The following is a 22227-nucleotide window of genomic DNA, read 5'->3' as shown; positions in this document are numbered from 1 at the left end:
GTTGTTCAATGCTAGTTCAATGATTGAGCCATCTTCCTATCACCAATAACAAATGGATAGCATGCGTTGTGCAACCAATCCTACCCTCAGTTGTAGTAAGCTGAGTGTGATCCGCAGAGAGCAAAGTGTGTATCACATGAATTTGATAGCTCGGGCCTTGGAAGGACCTTTTTGGCACTAGACAGACTCTTTAATATCGATGGCAGTAACTATCCATTTTCTCAATTAGATTACTGCGTGTGCGCTTGTCTGCTCCAATCTTTAGTAAATAAAGCAAAGATTTCTGAGCTAGGAATCGGAGGAAATGCTCTGACTCAAATCCAGATACAATTTGATATGTGGAGACCTGTGTGACTCCCTACATGTATTTGAAGAGTCCCTCAGGATCATATCACAATAAACTAGACTAGTCAGGATGCTCCAACTAACAATCTAGAATCCATACTTGATAGGATCAAGAATAAAAAGCATGATATCAAGAATAGCATATTGAAAGATCCCAATCATTTTTCTAAATAACTTCTTCAACCTACGTATTTTTCATATAAATTGGATCAATTATTAATAAAATAAGGAGCAAACATAGGTATCAGATATCAGGAACATAAGCTTACCCGGGAGAAATGCACTCTGTGTTAGTCCGATCACTTAGCTTTTGCTTTCACACTCCCTACTGATGCCTATTGCATGACTCTCATTCAGTCAAACTAGAAACTGTGTTTACAGCTGGAACGATGAATGTAATCCTACTATTCTGGAAGGGTAGGGTCGTCTGGACCGAATATCCATGGCAGAACCCCACACTGGCTAGGAACTGGGCTGCACTAAGCCCGACACTTTTTGGGCTTCTTCATGAATCTAGTTTTCAGGTAAGGTCAGATCATCTTATTGATTAGATATCTGAAAGAAAGCAAAGGAATGAATCGTTTTTCCAATTACCTTCTCTCGAAAACCATAGATCTTCTAGTTACCATTGACTATCCGGCACTTCCGTCTGTAGAGCGAAGCAAGAAATTGCATGGAAGGGCTTTTATGCTAATATCAGCCTTGTTTGGAACAATAGATGCAATCCATTTCAGTGTATGTCACTGAGTTCACCATTGCAGTTGAGACGTCAGGCAATTGAGCGTTCCCTAGAGTTTGGTTCAAAGGCTAAGGACTCCCCGCTGCCTTCATAAGGGCACTAAGGCGGAGCACGGAAAAGAAAATTGGTCACCCATGTTTTACCAGTCCCGGATCTCAGGGCCATTTTGCCAACGGCCGACATGAACGAAATCGAATTTCCTTGCGGGAAATTAGGATTTCATGAGGGAGGAAAAGGGGGTGGAGAGTCGTACAATGCATTGGTGGGATGAAGGTGCTAGCTTGGCTGAGATAGGAAGTTTCGATGTGTATGTAGATTTGGTTCTAGTGCCCCCACCCTTTTCGAGATCTGTCAGGATTGGCAAGATGTTCTGGTGTAAACTATAGAGAAATGGAATGAATGAAATGTATCTAAGAAGAAAGGAAGCCATGCTCCATCCTATTTCTAAAAAGAACATCACCTCCCTTTTTGGTTAGATACCGCTCTGTTAGGTACTAATGCTTCTACCTATCACCCGGAGGGTGAGTTTGAGAGGTGTGTTTTTTTCCAACGTTAACAGCATTCCGAGAGAAATGTCCAAATAGACTACCCCAAATTTATCAAAGCTCAAAATAGAAAATAACCTATTACATATATTAATTGTTTAGGTTTACTTTCTCCTGGGAGCAGTGCATAAAAATACAACCTATTGATAAATCACTGATTTTATAAACCTGGAGCTTTCCGCCTCAAGGATATTCTTGATAATAATTAGATCAATGTTATAATTTTACATAACTATATATAAACTATATGACATAATCCTATCCATAGAAATGGAATTCAAAACTTCGGAATAGTTTCGAGGAGAGCCGAGAGGACACGTTCAAGGAGTAGTGTAAAGTAGCAGATAGAGGGGCGCTCCCGCTTAGGCATTAGGCATTAGGCACGAGAAAGGACATCGTTCTCGGTCGTCCCTTCCTTCCCGGAAAAAGGCTCTCTTGCATCTTTTGCTTCCCTACCCGACCTCAATTCTAGATTCACCGTCTTCGGATGCATCAGTTTATTATGCTTATGCCTAATCTTAATACTGGTAGTTACTTCAATTACCTTACCCCAACGCCCCTCCTTTTAAGGAGGTTTCAGAGCACCCAGTCACAGCTCGTCACAAGAAAGGATTGATGGTCGAGTCCCCGTGCATGAAGTCAGTGGATTCGAGTGAACTGACCGTACTACAAATCGACATACTTGAGGAAGCTTCTTACTGAACCAAAGAAAGGGCAGCTCCAGTTGTGTTGTCGATTCCCTTCTCCCGAGAGCTTTCACACTCTGGAATGGGAGTCCCTTCCAAGACTTGACCAAAAGCTCCCCGCAATTTCTTAATTTGAAGCAGTTCGGAGGCCTTCTTCTAGTTACGATTCGCCCTCGTCTGTCACTATAGATGTTCTAGCTTTAGACTTTAGTGTCATCTCGATGACCCTTTAATAGGTAGTCTAATACCTTAGATTGAAGAACAATCAACAACCCTCTAAACCTATTATTTCAAAACCTAACAATATTAAGGGGGATGTTCACAATTAGCTGGTGCCTAATATATTTGCGCATATAGAAGGTTAACTACTCCAACTCGATGGCTGAGAGAAAAGTGAAATCCTAGCTTTCCCTAGAATCAGCTCTTTACTATCCTGCCCCAGGGGGTTTTTCCGAGACATTGAACCCTAGATTTAGAAGCTTTCCCAAACAAACCTTTTGACCAGGAAAAGGCATACCAAAGATTTTTGGAAAGACACATTGAAATGGAAGCTCTCGAACCTATTCCGAAGTAAGTTTAGGATGAGGTTTCCGATCCAGTTGGTGTTCTGACATCCCGAATCGAGGTGGCTCTAAACTCAGGTTTGCCTACCTCTCTAGTTACGGAGGGAGGAGAGGGGCTTCATCTTTTTAGGTCTCTGAAAAGCCAGTTGACATGTGCGATCCAATCAAGGAGGCAGTACTTCTGCCTGAGTTCCTCTAGATCCTACTCGTCGGGATTACCATGCTCCCGCAGGTTGTTCACCATGCGTTCCATAGCACTTTGACTTTATATCTTTTACCATCTTGGAATCATGTAGATGTAGATTGCTTTCATCGCAGGGTCATTCCTGAAGGTGGCTTGTACCGGCTCCTCGTCATCATAAATAGCAAGCCATTTCAAGCTCCGTATTGAAAACTCGAATTGGATTTTGTGTCGGCTGGCCGGCAGGACCGCCAGCCCCCAGATGTAGGGAGGTCTCCTCTTGAACTGAGAAATCAAAGTCGCAATCTGATAGGTATCTATCCGGACCATGCATCTGGAAAGCGCAGATTCAATTCCGGCTCGTGACATGAAGAAGAAGTCCCAAACAGGGATCAGATTAGTTTGCACGGCGTTACTTTGTTGACAGAAACCCCTTAATACAACGTTCGTTTTTCATAAATATCATAAGGTAGGTAGACCCGGTCTTGCGCTCGTTCGGTTAAGTGGCACATTGTGCTAAGTGCTCGAACCGTTGTCTGATCTCAGCTGTATCGCCTCATACAAATTAGTTAAGCGAGAAAACAAACGGCTACATAGGAGCTCTATGGTGGACCACCAGCAGGAAGATCGAATGTCTTAGCGCATCCTGCGCCTACTTGACCTGACTTCGTAGGATACTCTGATAGACTAGTCGAATGGCAATGGCCTAGTGGTTGTATCTGCTTGCCGATTCCTATTAAGAATACGAGAGTGACAAATGAGATGGAGATCTTGGCTATCATCAAACAATCCTCCCTCCGCTTATCTCTTTCCTTTCTATATGATAAGTCTACTCGCGCCTCAAGGGCCGGTCATTTACGCTCTCCACTGCATGAACAGCATTCCCAACTAGATCTGTACGGCTTCCGTTGTCTCCTTTTCGATTCCCAACTCTAGCTCACATGTATCCATAAGAGCGACCAGCCCTGAATGCTTAAACCTATCAATCCTCTCCTAAATTTCTTTCTTTTTGTTGTTGGGCAAGGAGCAATCCATTCAGCACTTTTCGATGGGGACCAAAAGCCACTAGGCTACCAAGAAGTCGGATTCAGTTCAGTCCCGTTTTCAAGATCCGGTTCAGTGTTTGGGGATGGCTTGGTCCAAGCCCACATCCATAGTAGATGGACTTGAGGAGGCAAGTATGCCACCTACTGATATGATTGATTATGACAATTATGATATGGACTGGACGGTTGTGCAACCGATTGTACTGACTCGCTTACCCCTGAGAACACCTAAGACATGGGGGTTATTTATGCGAGTAAGCCTAGCAAGGACCAAGATCTCGATCTAGCCTAGTTGGGGCTTTAGAGTCACATGACACAGTACCAAGAACGGGAGAACCAGTAACAATTGATACGGATTTCCATCCATTAGATCTTCTTACCTTTGAAGCTCCTTTATCTACCATAGATAGAATGGAAGAGTTTTCTCTCACTGTTGTTTCTGATGTAGGAGTTGGGGATGGAATGATTGATTCAAGCTCTGGTGGTACTAATCATGTCTCTGGGAGTAAACCAACTGGAGTGGCAAGGGAACATGCAGTACTGGAGAGGGGATCTCATAGCAATACTGATTCAAGTAATTTCAGAGTTACCAGAGATGCAATTGGTTTAGAAATATGTACTAGAAAATGGTAAACTAATACTGACTATTCTCTTTGGATATCTGGTTGGACACCAAGCATTTTGACCCCTATTTGAATGGAGAGTCAGAGTATAGACAGCTAAACAATGTTGTAATATATTTATCTACCAAATTAGAGTGCACAGTCATTTTTCTATTGATGTTCCCAGAAATTCAGTTCACTAGGGAACACCTTACAGGTTGGCATGCCTCGGCAAAGCTTATTATGACATATTGTTAATGAAAATGTCAAAGTAGCACTCTCTTTCCTCTACTCGCCCCTGGCGCCACCGCTAACCACTATTATCATATATAACTAGATCACGTACAGAGTTTATTACACTTATAATTAGATCACGTACGCAGTTTACACTAGAATAAATCTACGGTTCTGTTCAGTATGAGCAATAGAAGTAGATGGACTTAGAGTAGAAACTTATGACTAGGTCCTATGACCAGAGTTATGTGGATGATTGTACAAGAAGGATACGATAAATGGGCGACGTTTTTCGACCCTGGAAGAACAAACTGACAACAAACGCTCCATCTTTGAGTGGGATCTGGATGGTATCGAACTAGACCTCGGAACGCCCGATTGAGAAGTATCTAAATCAGATCCATAATCCTAATAGCCGCTTTTGGCTACTCGTAGTTGATCAACTAACCAAACTTTTCCCCTGAATCAAAAAAAGCATGTGTAGGTAGTAAGTATCTAATCTAATATGTCCACGAACTTAGTAGAATCTCTGAAACCCACCTTAATCCATTTTATAAGGAATCTGTCTCCTTCCGTAATCCATTCCTCCATCCCACACTCTTATTATAGTTATGAGTGAATCTGAATCAAAAAAAATATATAAAGTCTCCAGTTAACTGGTGGAATACATCGCATCAACATGGGAGCATTAGCCGATCTGGTACATCAATACATGTTCCTATGCCCATTCCAATCTTGTCTAACTTTGCTAACTTCCCCTTCTCTACCCGTATCTTGTTTGTTCTGGAAACACGTCTTCCTATTCCATCTTGTCCCGAATCTCCCTTAACGGAAGAAATAGAAGCTCGAGAAGGAATACCACTAAAAACCTAGTGCTCTCTCAAATAAAAACCTAGTTCACTCGCTAAAGCATCCATGGCTGAATGTTGAAAGCGCCCACCAACCTAGAAAGGCAAAATGGGTCAAAAAGTAGGTTCGATACCTGCCGGATGCACTGCCTCTTAAAGACAGAAACAGAGGAGGGAAAGAAGGTAGTATAGGGAACTTGCTTTTGGATTCTTATCGAAAGTGAATCCCTCTAACACTTCTGTTAGTGTTTTATGAGAAAATATTTTATAGACACAACAAGTGTGAAAATCCTTAGTCACTAGGCAAGAAAGCTCGATGGGAACAAAAAGGATACAATTAGTTCATAATCAAAAAAATGTACAATTTCAAAGGAAAGAAGGAATGGCAAGTTTCCCTCCATTGAACATCAATCAATCTAGAAATAGGTAAAGGAAGGCATATCACAGGGGTATTTTTCTTTTTTCTATTCACTTCCGTGGGGTTCTAAATTGAAAACATGAACACAAACGAAATCGTGTTGAAATTACATAAAAAAGAAAACGGAGGAGTAGCTCTTGGTTTAAAGAAAAGGGAGGAGATGGATCGAATTCAGTCTTTTTCCTTTCTTTGATGATCTTCAACACATCTATTTGAATTCCCTGCGAGTGAAGGATTTCTCGTATGGAGAAAAACCTCTTGAGCGCTATCTGATCTTATTTTTGTATTTCAAATATGGGACCTGCCTTTTTAATGGGACATCCCAGCAACAGGCCTACTCATGCATGTGGCCAAGTACTCGACCAATCCTCGGAGCGAAGGGATGAACGAATTCTCGAGGTCTGGTTCATTGAGGTCAGCATCACATGAAACCTTTAGCACTTCCATTCGATATTGGATGGAGTATGGCTGGAAGGTCAGCCTAGCTAGTCTTGTCAATCGGCCCTGACTCGTCTTCTCCTTGGTACCTACCGCTATTGAACTTCGGTAGCTATATTCCTGAAACAAGACAGACCTTCATGAAGACCTTCTATTTTGGAATAAGATCGGACATTTCCACATTGAGGTGAAATTACATATGAGGAAAATAATCTTGGACTATGAAAGCTGCCCTTGTGTGGTAGAACCAGGTCTTCCACCGGGCGGTCAGCCAAGTACTAAAGCCCCTATCTTGATATAGAATAGAAGTGAGTTCACACTAAAAATAGAAGAAGCCCTATTATTTTGGAGCCCTGCTATCAATCACTTCGGTAAAGGGATCAAAAGATTATGGTCTGAAATAGAGATTTGAGAGGCGCTCGTGTGAGTACGTGCTGAAGAGCAAGGAGTGAAAGTGCGTTCATCTTTCTTTCTGCTAGTTGTTTCCTACTAATAGTGATTAGTGAGTGCCCCATACATAGCCAATGTCCGCCCGTGTTCACATCCAGTCTTCTCTGTACACTAGTGCAGCTTCCAGCTCTATGCTATGTATGGTAGTCGTTTGACTCGGGAATCCCTAATAAAAGCTTTTAGTCCGTGCCTGGCAGTTTCAGCCGTGGTCCAGTCCAGTAGCCTCTTTTCGATCCAAGAGTCGCATGAGAAGAAAGCTTCTGGTTAGCTTCAGTTAGTGTTACTTAAATAGAACGAGAACCTCGTAACTATGCCAAGCCCGATCTTGGTTCCAGTGCTGCAGAGAAAGGTTATGGGTAAAAAGAAGGTCTTTATCTTGGTGCTGCGGAGACCGGTGTTGCTGATCGAACTCATTTTCTTTCGAGGAGATCGAAAATCTTTGAATTTCTGCGAAATGAATTTACATATTTATTGCGAGGGGATTTGAAAAGCGAAAGGATGAAGACTGATTTAGATCCTCTAAAAGCGCAGGAAGTATGCCTTTTGAGCTTTTTCTCCACCCACCTCTGAGCATCCTGTTGGAATGGTCCTAGGAAAGACTACGTACGAGAAATCATTCTCACAGCTAACTTTCCTTCTTCTGAGAAAATAAATGTAGTATTTAGTCCAACCAATCATTAGTGAATCTATGTCTTTCGTGAAAAGTGGAGTATTTGTGCCCAAGATCTTTCTATTCCCTTTAGTAGGTGCACACATCTTGTATGGTAAATATATCTTTGTGCCCTATAAGGTAAGATTGATTCCGCCTAGGAGGGCCAACCGAGCGAAGCTCTTTTTTTTGCCGTGCCGTGAAGTGCAATTTTCTCGTATGCCTTTTAGAGAGGTTGTCGAAAAAAGACGATCTATAGAGATTCCCCATCTATATCCAATCGAGAATAGAAGCGAGTCGCTTCCGGCATCGGCTTGTAGTCTCTGCAGTCGGTACACGCACGCGCCCGCCATCATGCCTCCTTGGTTTGGGACGAAGCCAAGCGAGACATACGATAGACGAAGGAAGCGCCCACCCAGCAGGAGGGCTAAAACCTGTAGTTTTGAAGTTGCAAACTCCAGCTTAGCTAGAGTGCTTTAGCCCTTTTTTAAGCAAGAATCACCGTCTAGAGCGCCTTGCATGCTCAAGAACAAGCAAGGGATGAGCGCTTTGTTGCTAAAGCGGATACGTTTTCTTGCTAGGGAAGGCTAGTTTGATCAAGGATTGGAGAGGAGGGAGAGGTGGAATTAAAAGCTCGGGATGGATTTTGGAGTCTTTGTGCGAGTCGTATGAGCTAGCTAAAGATCCATCGTTATCCTTTCTGGCAATGGAGGCGGAATCAATGGTCATGTCAGGTTTCAGATTCAAAGAGAGATGTCAAGCAAGCGCCAAATCTGAGTACTCAACTTGCCCGACCCGCCTCTTCCACTAGACCTCGTCTTTCAAAGAGCAGCAGCCCAGCAAGCCTAATAGAACCTTGTTTCCCTATTACTTACTTTTGCTTTGAGCGTCGCACTCCAGTGGCTTTCTTTCCTATGACTTGGATGGGGGTCCTCAACAAGATCTATATCGGTGTCATTATTTACTTATTTAGACGATAGATGATGATAGAGAGAAGACTGGCTCTGAGGAAGAATATCTTAAGTAGTTGAATCCGCTCCGCTAGGTTAAATTGTATGATCTGAGTGTAGGAGGACTGCTGCTGGTGACACAATTTCTTTTGGGTCTGAAGAATGAACTCAGAGCTGCAGTGGAAGTGCAGGTGCCTAACTCAATTAGTGAAGCTGCATCTTTTGCTAAATCAAGTGCGGGAAGGAGTTCTGGAGAGAGGCAGGCACTACATGAACAAGAAGGACAGTAACTAGAATTAGAAGTCGGCTGCCCCGCAGCAGCAAGGCTATGTCTCAGTCAAAGTTCGATAGGGGGCAAAACAGTTGCTGTCCTAATAGAAGTTCATGTCGATCCAGCCAAGCCAGTGCCATCATTAGAAAGTCCGGCCATTTTAGTTTCAGCCAGTTCAAGTTAGGGCAAGGAGGAAAGGAAGAGAGTAATGCAAGGATGTAAAGAATGAGGCGCTAGAACAGACTGGCCCACAGGCTTCCAACCTGACACCGCTTTTCTACTTTTTGAAAGAGGAAGAGAAGTTGCTTGTACGAGACTGCGCCTCCCGGCTGGAAACTCCAATGGCATTTTTGGTATATGAAAGCAAATCGAAGCTTTACGACCAAGGAGAAATAAGCATATTTTATGAATGATAGAAGGAGTGCTCCCCGAGCACAGGCTCGCTTGGAAGGATAGAGCACTTGAGGGAACGAACGAGGAAGACCGATCCCAAATAAATAGAGTTTCCGACGTTAGGAGGAATTCCCTTTAATAGGGAAAGCTTAGATCGGTACCTTTGGCATCGGTACCTTGCCTAAGCGCCCTGGGCGACCGGACTCGACAAGGGTAAGATCCCAAATCTGTTCCTTTCCTGTTGTAAAGTATGCACCCTTAGAGGTGGCATCCCTTTACGCATGATCCTTGTTAGTGCATGTCTCAGTCCCTTGAGACATGCTTAGAACTATGTTAGGAAACCAAACAGTGTAATTAGCTTCCCCCTTTATTCCCAGCCATCGTATGGACGAGGGCTCCTCTCCCTCTGCTCTGCTGCCCGGAAAGGTATATATATACTTAAATTAGGAATTGAAAATGCTTGGGCTTGCCTTATTCTCTCATTTAAGTCCTTCAATTCCCTTATCCAGAATGGAGAGGGATGTTGTTGAAGGGAAGGAACGGAGGTAGATCGTTCCCCAGAACGTAGGAGAACAGGACCCACGAATCACCTCTAGTCAGGAAAGCCAGGGCTCTAAGCTCTTATCCCTTCATGGGTAAGAGCGAAAGCCCGCAGTCCGGGGTTCTAAGCTGCTTAACTAGAGTCAGCAGCCGTATCCCCGGATAGGGGAGACATGGACTTTAGTCCGTATCGACCCGGTGCCGCAGGACTGTTCCTAGCCTCAAGGAGTGAATCCGAGAGGCGTGCCTGGAGCAACTGAGTGGGTACTGGGAACCATAGAGATGAGGATAGATCTATCGGAGAGGGGGAAACAAGATCTCGCAGAGTGGAGCCCACTCCTCTAGTCCTGTCTTGAGCTTAGCTTTCTTTTCTGTTGAATTAGTTTCCTGTTTGAATCTTCCTTTTCAAATAGTTGGCAAAGCTAGACTTGATCTATTGAACAGGTCTAGCTTGCGCCTTCTATTCCTTTTGGAAGGGGGCTTGGGGGAACCTTTTATCGGAAAAAAGAGCTGAGTCAACTTGCCCAAATTTTCAATTCACGAAATTCATGTGACTAAAATATCAGAACAGATGCTTCTAGGAATTGGTACAGCTGAAATTTCTCACACCACCTCATCAGGGAGAAAAAAAGCTAATAAACTAAGATGCCAATCCCTATTAGGAATGAGATAGTGGGAGAGAGACAAACCTTCCAACAGCTCTCACATGTTCATAGGAATAGACCTTCTATTTAATGCAGTCCCACTAAGCCAAGGGTCTTATAATTAAGCAAGCCCTCGAGAGGGCTTAGTTGATCATGATTTCTGTTTTCTCTTTCTTTTCCTTTTTGTTTCGAGAAAGATATCGTCCGATTCTCCTTCTATTGATTCTTTTCCGATCGAGATGTACGGGTCCATGTGTCTACATACATAGATTCTGTTCATGGATTAACGAAAATGTGCAAGAGCTCTATCTGCCTCTGCCATTCTATGAGTCGCTTCCTTTTTGCGTATGGCACCCCCACTCCCTTTGGCATCATCTACTAATTCGGAACTTAATTTGAAAGCCATATTTCGACCCGGACGCTTTTGGGATGCTTCTAATAACCAACGAATGGCAAGTGCTCTTCCTTGTTTAGATCCTATTTCAATCGGAACTTTCCGCGTCAATCCTTTTTATTACGTCTTGTTTTTACTCCTATATTGGGAGTTACTCTATGTACTGCTTGACGTAAAACCAATAGTGGATTTGTTTCTGTCTTTTGTTGAATCTTTTTCACGAACTAGCAACAAGGAGCTTTTCCAAGCAGATTTCCCTATTCAGAAAAGGGCAGGAAACAGTGGGTTTTCCCGAGTGACCGATCCTATCTGTGGTCGAACAGCTTGATTTCATCAAATTAAGGAAGCCAAAAAAAGCAAAACTGAAGGAGAGACTTGTTTTACGAGCAAGAACGAGGGAGGCCCCTTCGAGACCCTACCTATCGAAGCCTTGTTTTAACAAGGGAAATATTAGGTACCACAAGGCCTCTTTTACTAAACGAATCTGCCTGAAAACGCGTTCCATAAAAAACTAAGTAGGACCCTATTGAAAGTGCAAGGAAATGGAACTGATAAAAAGATAGGCACTTTTCCTATCTTTTCACGTTAAGGCGGAGCAGTCAGGTAACGGACTGGAACTGGAAACCGGCTAACGTTGCTTTTCCTTTTCAGCTTCGGAGTTGCAAACCGGCAGACTTACTTAAAGACAGAAGTACGGAAACTGATCCTATTTCAGATCTAGAATTGCATTCAAACTTAGGCCGTTTTGAATTGACATAGCTTGACCTGTGAACTCTCAGCGCGTACGACAGTTGCTTCAACAATCATTGGATAGACTAGCTTTCGAAGTGCCACGATCCTATCGAGTAAAATCATCCCCCGGGGATAACGGCCAATGCAAGGCTACCCGCCTTACCACACTTTCCCTGAATGTAAGTTGCTCAGTCAACCAGGAAGATCATGGCAGCTAGACTAATTTGAGATTAGATCAGTGTCATTTGTAGCTCCCTGGTAATGAACTGAAAAAGAGACTGCTCACCGCTGAGAACAAGATGGCACAGGTTGTGGTTCTTCTCTAGTGTAGGCTAGCTGCTGGAACCCACCGTGTTCAAATCCGAGTTAGGAAATTAGACTCTGTGATATCGACTGACGCGACGCTATACCGGAAAGACTAAAGAAAGGTATGTATTTTAGTCACATGAGTTTCGCGAATTGAAAATTTGGGCAAGTTGACTCAGCTCTTTTTTTCCGATAAAAGGTTTCCCCCGAGCCCCCTTCCAAAAGGAATAGAAGGCGCAAGCTAGACCTATTCAATAGATCAAGTCTAGCTTTGCCAACTATTTGAAAAGGAAGATTCGAACAGGAAACTAATTCAACGGAAAAGAAAGCTAAGCTCAAGACAGGACTAGAGAAGTGGGCTCCACTTCGCGAGATCTTGTTTCCCCCTCTCCGGTAGATCTATCCTCATCTCTACGGTTCCCAGTACCCACTCAGTTTCTCTAGTCACGCCTCTCGGATTCACTCCTCGAGGCTAGGAACAGTCCTACGGCACTGGGTCGATACGGACTAAAGTCCATGTCTCCCCTATCCGGGGCATACGGCTGCTGACTCTACTTAAGCAGCCTAGAACCCCGGACCGCGGGCTTTCGCTCTTACCCATGAAGGGATAAGAGCTCAGAGCCCTGGCTTTCCTGACTAGAGCTGATTCGTGGGTCCTGTTCTCCTACGTTCTGAGGAACGATCTATGAGGGAGTCCTGGATTAGGGGGTGTCCGGATGGCCGGACTATGACCTTTGGCCGGACTCCCGGACTATGAAGATACAAGATTGAAGACTTCGTCCCGTGTCCGTATAGGACTTTCCTTGGCGTGGAAGGCAAGCTTGGCGATATGATATGAAGATCTCCTCCCATTATAACCGACTCTGTGTAACCCTAGCCCTCTCCGGTGTCTATATAAACCGGAGAGTTTTAGTCCGTAGGACGAACAACAATCATACCATAGGCTAGCTTCTAGGGTTTAGCCTCTCTGATCTCGTGGTAGATCAACTCTTGTACTACCCATATCATCAATATTAATCAAGCAGGAGTAGGGTTTTACCTCCATCGAGAGGGCCCGAACCTGGGTAAAAACATCGTGTCCCTTGTCTCCTATTACCATCCGCCTAGACGCACAGTTCGGGACCCCCTACCCGAGATCCGCCGGTTTTGACACCGAGATTGGTGCTTTCATTGAGAGTTCCTCTGTGTCGTCACCCTTAGGCCCGATGGCTTCTTCGATCGTCAACCACGATGCGGTCCAGGGTGAGACTTTTCTCCTCGGATAGATCTTCGTATTCGACGGCTTCGCACTGCGGGCCAATTCGCTTGGCCATCTGGAGCAGATCGAAATCTACGCCCCTGGCCATCAGGTCAGGTTTGGAAGCTTAAACTACACGGTCGACATCCGCGGGGACTTGATCTTCGACGGATTCGAGCCACGGCCGAGCGCGCCGCACTGTCACGATGGGCATGATCTAGCTCTGCCAGCGCACAGCGCCCAGAGCGCCGCTCAGGTGTCCGCTCTGACTGTTAGCTCGGAGCCGACGGCGCCAGTCGGGGACGGACGGTTGAACGCTGCCCCAGGAGCTGCAATCTCTATGGCGATAGAGCCGAATACCAGCTTAGTCCTTTCCAAGGCCCGTGACTCCAAGGTGCCGGACTCTGTTCCGATCGAACCCGATTGGGCTCCGATCATGGAGTTCACCGCCGCGGACGTTTTTCAGCACTCGCCCTTTGGCGATATCCTGAATTCACTAAAGTCTCTCTCTTTGTCAGGAGAGCCCTGGCCGGACTATGGTCAGCATGGTTGGGATGCGGACGACGAAGAAATTCGAAACCCACCCACCACCCACTTTGTAGCCACTGTTGACGATCTAACCGACATGCTCGACTTCGACTCCGAAGACATCGACGGTATGGACACCGATGAAGGAGATGAACAAGAACCAGCACCTATAGGGCACTGGAAAGCCACCTCGTCATATGACATATACATGGTGGACACCCCCAAAATAGGGATGGCGATGAAAAAATGGAGGATGACCCCTCCAAGAAGCAACCCAAGAGACGACGTCAGCGGCGCCGCTCTAAATCCGCCAAAGCAAAAACAGCGAATCCAGCACCGGAGACATCAACACCCCGGACAGTGCCGAAGACAACCCCCTCCAGCAGGATTCAGCGCAGGAGGACGAAGGAGCCAGCCCTCATGAGAGAGCGGCAGACAAAGAGGTCGAGGACGACAATTATATGCCTCCCTCCGAAGACGAGGCAGGCCTCGACGATGACGAATTCGTCGTGCCAGAGGATCCCGTCGAACAAGAGCGTTTCAAACGCAGGTTTATGGCCACGGCGAGCAGCCTCAAGAAAAAACAGCAGCAACTTAGGGCTGACCAAGACTTGCTAGCCGACAGATGGACTGAAGTCCTGGCGGCCGAAGAGTATAAACTTGAACGCCCCTCCAAGAGTGACCCAAAGCGTAGGCTGCTACCCCAACTAGAGGAGGAAGCAACTAAACCTACATCACCAGCGTACGATACACCCGATCGGCCACCCCGTGGCCGCGACAGAGAGGCCTTTCGGCCCTCAACCCAAGCCGCACCCTGGTGCCACTCTAAGAATACAAGAGCACAGGGAAACGCAACAGACCTGCGAGACATATTGGAGGATACGACAAGGCAAACAAGATCGATCTACGGATCGCGTGGGCGCCCCACATCATGTGACGATAACCGTCATGCCGGATATGATAAATACGGCCAGGCCGAATACAACAGACAAAGCTCATCCGAGCTGCGTCGCGATATAGCCAAGTACAGGGGCGCCGCACACCCACTATGCTTCACAGACGAAGTAATGGATCATCAAATCCTCGAGGGTTTTAAACCCGTAAACATCAAATCATACGATGGCACAACTGATCCCGCGGTATGGATCGAGGATTATCTCCTTCATATCCACATGGCCCATGGTGATGATCTACACGCCATCAAATACATCCCACTCAAGCTTAAAGGACTAGCTCGGCATTGGCTTAACAGCCTGCCAACAGAGTCAATTAGTTGCTGGGAGGACCTGGAATCCGCGTTCCTTGACAACTTCCAGGGCACTTATGTGCGACCACCAGACGCCGATGACCTAAGCCACATAATCCAGCAGCCAGAGGAATCGGCTAGACAATTTTGGACACGGTTCCTAACCAAGAAAAATCAAATAGTCGACTGTCCGGATGCCGAGGCCCTTGCAGCCTTCAGGCACAACATCCGAGACGAATGGCTTGCCCGGCACCTAGGACAGGAAAAGCCGAAATCTATGGCAGCCCTCACGACACTCATGACCCACTTTTGCGCGGGCGAAGACAGCTGGCTAGCTCGTAGCAATAACATAACCAAGAGCCCTGGCAATTCGGATACCAAGGAAAACAATGGCAGGTCACGTCACAACAAGCACAAGCGCCGCATTAACAGCGACAATACTGAGGATACGGTAGTCAATGCCGGATTCAGAGGCTCTAAACCCGGTCAGCGGAAGAAGCCATTCAAAAGAAACCCTCCGGGCCCATCCAGTTTAGACCGGATACTCGATCGCTCGTGCCAGATACACGGCACCCCCGAACAACCAGCCAACCACACCAACAGGGATTGTTGGGTGTTCAAGCAGGAAGGCAAGTTAAGCGCCGAAACCAGACACAAGGGGCTGCGTAGCGATGACGAGGAGGAGCCCTGGCCGCCGAACAACAGAGGACAAAAGGGCTTCCCCTCGCAAGTGCAGACGGTGAACATGATATACACAACCCATATCCCCAAAAGGGAGCGGAAGCGTGCTCTCAAGGACGTCTATGTGTTGGAGCCAGTCACCCCAAAGTTCAACCCATGGTCCTCCTGCCCGATCACTTTTGATCGTAGAGACCACCCCACTAGCATTCGTCACGGCGGATTCGCCGCATTGGTCCTAGACCCAATCATTGACGGATTTCACCTCACTAGAGTCCTCATGGACGGCGGTAGTAGCCTGAACCTGCTTTATCAGGATACAGTGCGAAAAATGGGTATAGATCCCTCAAGGATTAAACCCACAAAGACAACCTTTAAAGGCGTCATACCAGGTGTAGAAGCCAGCTGTACAGGCTCGGTTACACTCGAAGTGGTCTTCGGATCGCAGATAATTTCCGAAGCGAAGAGTTAATCTTCGACATAGTACCATTCCGCAGTGGCTATCACGCCCTGCTCGGACGAACCGCATTCACAAAATTCAATGCGGTGCCGCACTACGCATATCTCAAGCTCAAGATGTCAGGCCCTCACGGAGTCATCACGGTAAATGGAAACACCGAACACTCTCTCCAAACGGTGGAGCACACGGCGGCCCTGGCGGCGGAAGTACAGAGTAGCCTCTCAAGGCAATTCTCCAATCCGGGTGTTAAATGTCCGGACAACGTCAAGCGCGCCCGAAGTAACCTACAACAACACCGGCTGGCACGTTTCGAGCAAGCATAGCAGTGCGGCCCCAACCCCAGCCCTCTCCAGATGGCGATATCGGTACCACGCGTACATAATTACGCTTTGGAAATACCATGGGCATAAGGGGAGGTGCACAACTACGGCACGCCCAAAATGCGGCTCAACCGCACTAAGGGGCTCCCTATTCTGCCGTTTCTTTTTTTATTATTATATACTTTCAGGACCCAACTATTCGGAAGGCCTGTCTGGCAATACACTCGCCGAACACACGATGCAACAGCCAGGGAGAGAACAAGCCACGTCAAATGTCCAGGTGGTCTCTATAACGAGCTAAATACCTGTTTTACTTAAAGTCCCGCAGCTTGCCCCTGGAGGGGGACATGTCAAATAATCCCATCTCTTGCTAATCGCACTATTTGTATTGTTCTGCTTTCATAGCAGCCCTTTTTAATAAACAATGCATAGCTCTTATCTATTATTGTATTCATCTATTTTTATACAAATATGTTCAGTCATGATATTATGCAACCGTACACTTTGGTACGGCCAATACACCATAGGCTTACGCACCCCATAACATCGTGTGACAAGACCTATACTCTCATGAGTGTGGCACCCCGAACTTATAGCACTATATGCATCGGCTCCGAATCATGTCTTGGGTCAATAGTTGGGTTTGCCCGGCTCCCAAGTTTTGGTACCTTACGTTCCGCAATGTTGGCTAAGGTAGCGCTGGGAGAACTACTGCGATTGTGCCCCAGTTGAGTTGGGTTAACACCTCAGTAGAGAAAGCTAAAACTGACCGTCATGATAGTGTGAGAGACCGGTCGCTGTTCGCGAGGTTTTTCGAGTCCCTAAAGACTTATGCCGCTTAGAGCGAGGAGCCGGATTTATCTGGCCTAGGCGTGGATAGCGCCCCGAACTCGGTCTTCCGAATACTAGGGCTTCGCCAAAATTTAAAATTATAGAATTCTATGGCTAAGTGAGAGTGATAAAGCATTATAAGTCCGATGGCCTTGTTCGTTGTGCTGAGCGCCTCCCTAGATGGACCCAAGAATGGGAACAAGAGCGCTCAGGTTTATCCCGAACACCCCAGCACTCGTGGCATGGGGGTAGAAGCCGATGACTTCCATCTCTCAGATTTGACGAACGGCCACACAGAAGGTAATATTTTAAATTAATAAGTGTTGCTTAGCGCATATGAACAAAGTTTTCAGCGTACAGGATAACAGATGCGAGTCTACTAAAAAATTACATCTTTGGAGCATTCACCCGCTATAAGGCGGGCACCCTTCAGGACACCCTTATAATACATCTCGGGCGTGCGATACTCCTTGCCCGGCGGTGGCGCGTCCGTCAAAAGCTTCTCAGCGTCCAACTTGCCCCAGTGCACTTTAGCACGGGCAAGGGCCCGACGAGCACCTTCAATATAGACGGAGCGCTTGATGACTTCAATCCATGGACACACGTCCACTAGCCGCCGCACTAGACCGAATTAGCTCCCAGGCATGGCTTCTGTCGGCCACAGCCGAACTATGAGGCCCTTCATGGCATGTTCGGCCACCTTGTGGAGCTCGACCAGCTGCTTTAGTTGGTCGCTCATGGGCACCGGATGTCCGGCCTCAGCATATTGAGACCAGAACACCTTTTCCGTTGAGCTCCCCTCCTCGGCTCAGTAGAATGCGGCAGCATTAGATACACTACGGGGCAGATCAGCGAACGCTCCTGGAGAGCTCCGGATTCGGGTAAGTAACAGATAATTCACTTTTATATGCTTGCTTTGCATAAAGAATGCCTTACCTGCCGCTATTTTCTTTATCGCCTCGATCTCCTGGAGGGCCTTCTGGGCTTCGGCCTTAGCGGTTTTGGCACTCTCAAGATCCAGGGCGAGCTCGGACTCTCGAGTCTTCGAGTCATGCTCCAAACTCTCGTGTTTCTCCATGAGAGCCTGGAGCTCTTGCCGCACCTCCACCACCCGCGCCTCCTGCTTCTCTCGCTTGGTGCGCTCCAAGGCCGCACTGTTTTCGGCCTTGGACACCGCTTCCTTCAGGGTCGCCACCTCGGTCGTGGCCCCTGCAACATTCACGTTGGTCCTGTCATTAGTTGCAACCAGGTATTTCTATATACATTTACATACGGTATTACATACCCTCCTTGTCCTCGAGCTGCTTCTTGGCACGGCCGAGCTCGTTCTCGGACCGCTCGAGGCTCTCCTTCAATGCATTGATCTCCGCAGTCAGTGTGGCAGAGGTCAGCAGTGCAGCCTGCATTCCCATATTGACATATTTATGTTAGACTCCTGCGTATATCTTTTTGGATCCTCAGCTCAGCTTTTCTTTCCGAACGCCAAACTGAGCATCAGGGGCTACTGTCTATGCGGTAACATTTTTATATGTTTTGAATACATACCTCAAAGCCTGTTAACAGGCTTGTACAGGCTTCTGTCAGCCCGCTCTTGGCGGACTGAACCTTCTGAATCACCGCACTCATAACAGTGCGGTGTTCCTCGTCGATGGAGGCGCCGTTAAGCGCCTCCAGTAAATCGTCCGGTGCCTCCGGTTGGACGGAGGCCGCCGGCGTCGTAAGCGTGCCCTTCTTGCGAAGGCGCCGCCTACCGGTCTCTGGAACCGTTGATGGTTCCGGAGCAGTGTCCGGCCCAGGGCCGGACTTAGATCCCTCCGGGGCTTTACCCCCTTTGGGCCTGGAGTCCGGGAGGTCGCCTTGCGGCACCTCCAGGACCACCTCCTCCTGATTGATTCCCTTTTGGGACTCCACCTCGGCGTCGTCCGTAGGGAGAGGGGAGGAGGCCGTCGGAAGTGAAGCGCTATTCACATCCGATGAATCCAGGGAGCCGCTCGACGAATCACCGAGCTGAGCCTTGGGCGGACTGCATAATTGAATTCGGCGTTAGAAGGTACCGTATAATAGAGGAGCGCCATAAGTTATTCAGGTATCCGGATGCTTACGATTTTGCCAGGGGCTTGACCCTGGATGGCCATTCCTCCCCGCCGTCCTCGGCATCGGAGGCAAAGTCCGGTAGAAGGCTCTTCCCCTTTTTGGACCCTCCGGCCTCCCCAGTTGGGGCAGCCTCCTCCCCCCGCTGGAGGGGGAGAGGCTTCTTCTTCTTCCTCCTCCTCGTCCTTAGAGGCAGAGGGTGCTTCGGGGTTGTCAGGCGATGAATCCGACACCACCAAGCGCCGGGAACTCCTTCGAGTCCCCGTGGCCTTCTTCTTGGCCTTCTTCTCCGGCACCACGTGAGGTGCCGGAACCAGCAGCTTCGTTAAGCGAGCGTCCGTTGGGTCTTCGGGCAAAGGAGATGGACAGTTGATCTGTCAGGCCTTATTCTGCCAGTCCTGTTAAAGGGATGGGGGTTTAGATCCCGCATAGAATCAAATCTATGGAAAACAAATACCCCATAATGGGAAAATTAATCTCACCGTGCTGGGTTGGCGCTTGGCGTAGAATCCGCGATCCTCGGTGACGGGAGGGGAGACCTCAAAGCTCTTGAATAGCACCTTCCAGGCATCCTCGTGTTTTCTGTCGAAGAGTCGGGACAGAGTCTAGTGCTGGGCTGGGTCGAACTCCCACAAGTTGAAAGCCCGTCGTTGACACGGGAGAATCTGGCGAAAAAGTATGACCTGGACTATGGTGACAAGTTTAACCTTCCTGTCGATCAAGTCTTTGATGCAGGTTCGAAGTCCGGTCACTTCTGCCGAATTACCCCACAACAGGCCCGTCTCTTTCCAAGATGTGAGCCGTGTGGGGATGCCAGATCGGAATTCGGGGGCCGCTGCCCATTCAGGGTCACGCGGCTCGGTGATGTAGAACCACCCCGATTGCCACCCTTTGATGGTCTCTATGAAGGCGCCCTCGAGCCATGTAACGTTGGCTATCTTGCCCACCATGTTACCTCCGCACTCCGCTTGGTGGGCGCCCACGACCTTCGGCTTGACGCTGAAGATCTTCAGCCATAGGCCAAAGTGAGGCTGGATGTGGAGGAAGGCCTCACACACGAGCATGAACGACGAGATGTTGAGGATGAAGTTCGGGGCCAGATCGTGGAAGTCCAGGCCGTAGTAGAACATGAGCCCCCGGACGAAAGGGTGAAGAGGAAAGCCCAGTCCGTGGAGGAAATGGGGGAGAAATACAACCCTCTCATGGGGCCTAGGGGTGGGGATGAGTTGCCCCTCATCTGGAAGCCGGTGCGCGATGTCGTCAGACAAGTATCCGGCCTTCCTCAACTTTTTGATTTGTCCCTCCGTGACGGAGGAGGCCATCCATCTACCTCCCTCTCCGGACATGATTGGAGAAGGTTGAGGTGGGAAGTGCGGACTTGGGCGCTGGAGCTCGAGCGCGCAGGAATGTATAAGCAAAAGAGGAAGAAGGCGTAAATGGAAAGGGTAGATCCTTATCCCCTTATATGGGCGGCCAAAACTAAAAGCCTCCACCAGCCTAATAAAACTCGCTTATCTCCCAAGCGCCACGGTTAATGGCGCGGTTGGGTTACCCACACCCGTATTGATGAGAATCCCAGAATAAGGGGACACGATCTCTGCTTTGACAAGACATGCCAAGGAAACCGCCTTGCTAAACGCGCTGAGGTGGAACAGTAAAATGATTCGAATAAAGGCTTGGCCGTGGCGTGATGTCACACTGCAGAATACGTCAGCAGATTAGATTTGTGCAGATAGTATTCTCTCTACGGTGGTATGTGGAACTTATTTTGCAGAGCCGGACACTATCCTTGTGTTCAACATCTTCAATGAAGTATTCGGAGGAGGAACCCGCCTTGCAATGCCGAAGACAATTTGCGTGCCGGACTCGTCGTCATTGAAGCCTAGTTCAGGGGCTACTGAGGGAGTCCTAGATTAGGGGGTGTCCGGATGTTCGGACTATGACCTTTGGCCAGACTCCCGGACTATGAAGATACAAGATTGAAGACTTCGTCCCGTGTCCGGATAGGACTTTCCTTGGCGTGGAAGGCAAGCTTGGCGATATGATATGAAGATCTCCTCCCATTGTAACCGACTCTATGTAACCCTAGCCCTCTCCGGTGTCTATATAAACCGGAGAGTTTTAGTCAGTAGGACGAACAACAATCATACCATAGGCTAGCTTCTAGGGTTTAGCCTCTCTGATCTCGTGGTAGATCAACTCTTGTACTACCCATATCATCAATATTAATCAAGCAGGAGTAGGGTTTTACCTCCATCGAGAGGGCCCGAACCTAGGTGAAAACATCGTGTCCCTTGTCTCCTGTTACCATCCGCCTAGACGCACAGTTCGGGACCCCCTACCCGAGATCCGCCGGTTTTGACACCGACAATCTACCTCTGTTCCTTACCTTCAACAACATCCCTCTCCATTCCGGATAAGGGAATTGAAGGACTTAAATGAGAGAATAAGGCAAGCCCAAGCATTTTCAATTCCTAATTTAAGTATATATATACCTTTCCGGGCAGCAGAGCAGAGGGAGAGGAGCCCTCGTCCATATGATGGCCGGGAATAGAGGGGGAAGCTAATTACACTGTTTGGTTTCCTAACATAGGACTGAGCATGTCTCAAGGGACTGAGACATGCACTAACAAGGCTCATGCGTAAAGGGATGCCACCTCTAAGGGTGCAGACTTTACAACAGGAAAGGAACAGATTTGGGATCTTACCCTTGTCGAGTCCGGTCACCCAGGGTGCTTAGGCAAGGTACCGATGCCAGACGTACCGATCTATGCTTTCCCTATTAAAGGGAATTACTCCTAACATCGGAAACTCTATTTATTTGGGATCGGTCTTCCTCGTTCGTTCCCTCAAGTGTTCGGT

General features: G+C 47.5%; 1 long non-coding RNA gene across 1 annotated transcript; it reads left to right on the top strand.

Moving 5' to 3' along the window:
- The first annotated feature begins 236 nt into the window (after window positions 1-236).
- LOC119363788 lies at window positions 237-10866 on the top strand. The gene is made up of 3 exons (XR_005174409.1): window positions 237-247; window positions 5634-5641; window positions 10736-10866. It is a non-coding gene; the product is annotated as an uncharacterized LOC119363788 (long non-coding RNA).
- The last annotated feature ends 11361 nt before the right edge of the window (window positions 10867-22227 follow it).

This window comes from Triticum dicoccoides, chromosome 2B, assembly GCF_002162155.2.
Source record: "Triticum dicoccoides isolate Atlit2015 ecotype Zavitan chromosome 2B, WEW_v2.0, whole genome shotgun sequence".
Classification (NCBI taxonomy): domain Eukaryota; kingdom Viridiplantae; phylum Streptophyta; class Magnoliopsida; order Poales; family Poaceae; genus Triticum; species Triticum dicoccoides.
This window is presented reverse-complemented; position numbering and strand designations above follow the sequence as displayed.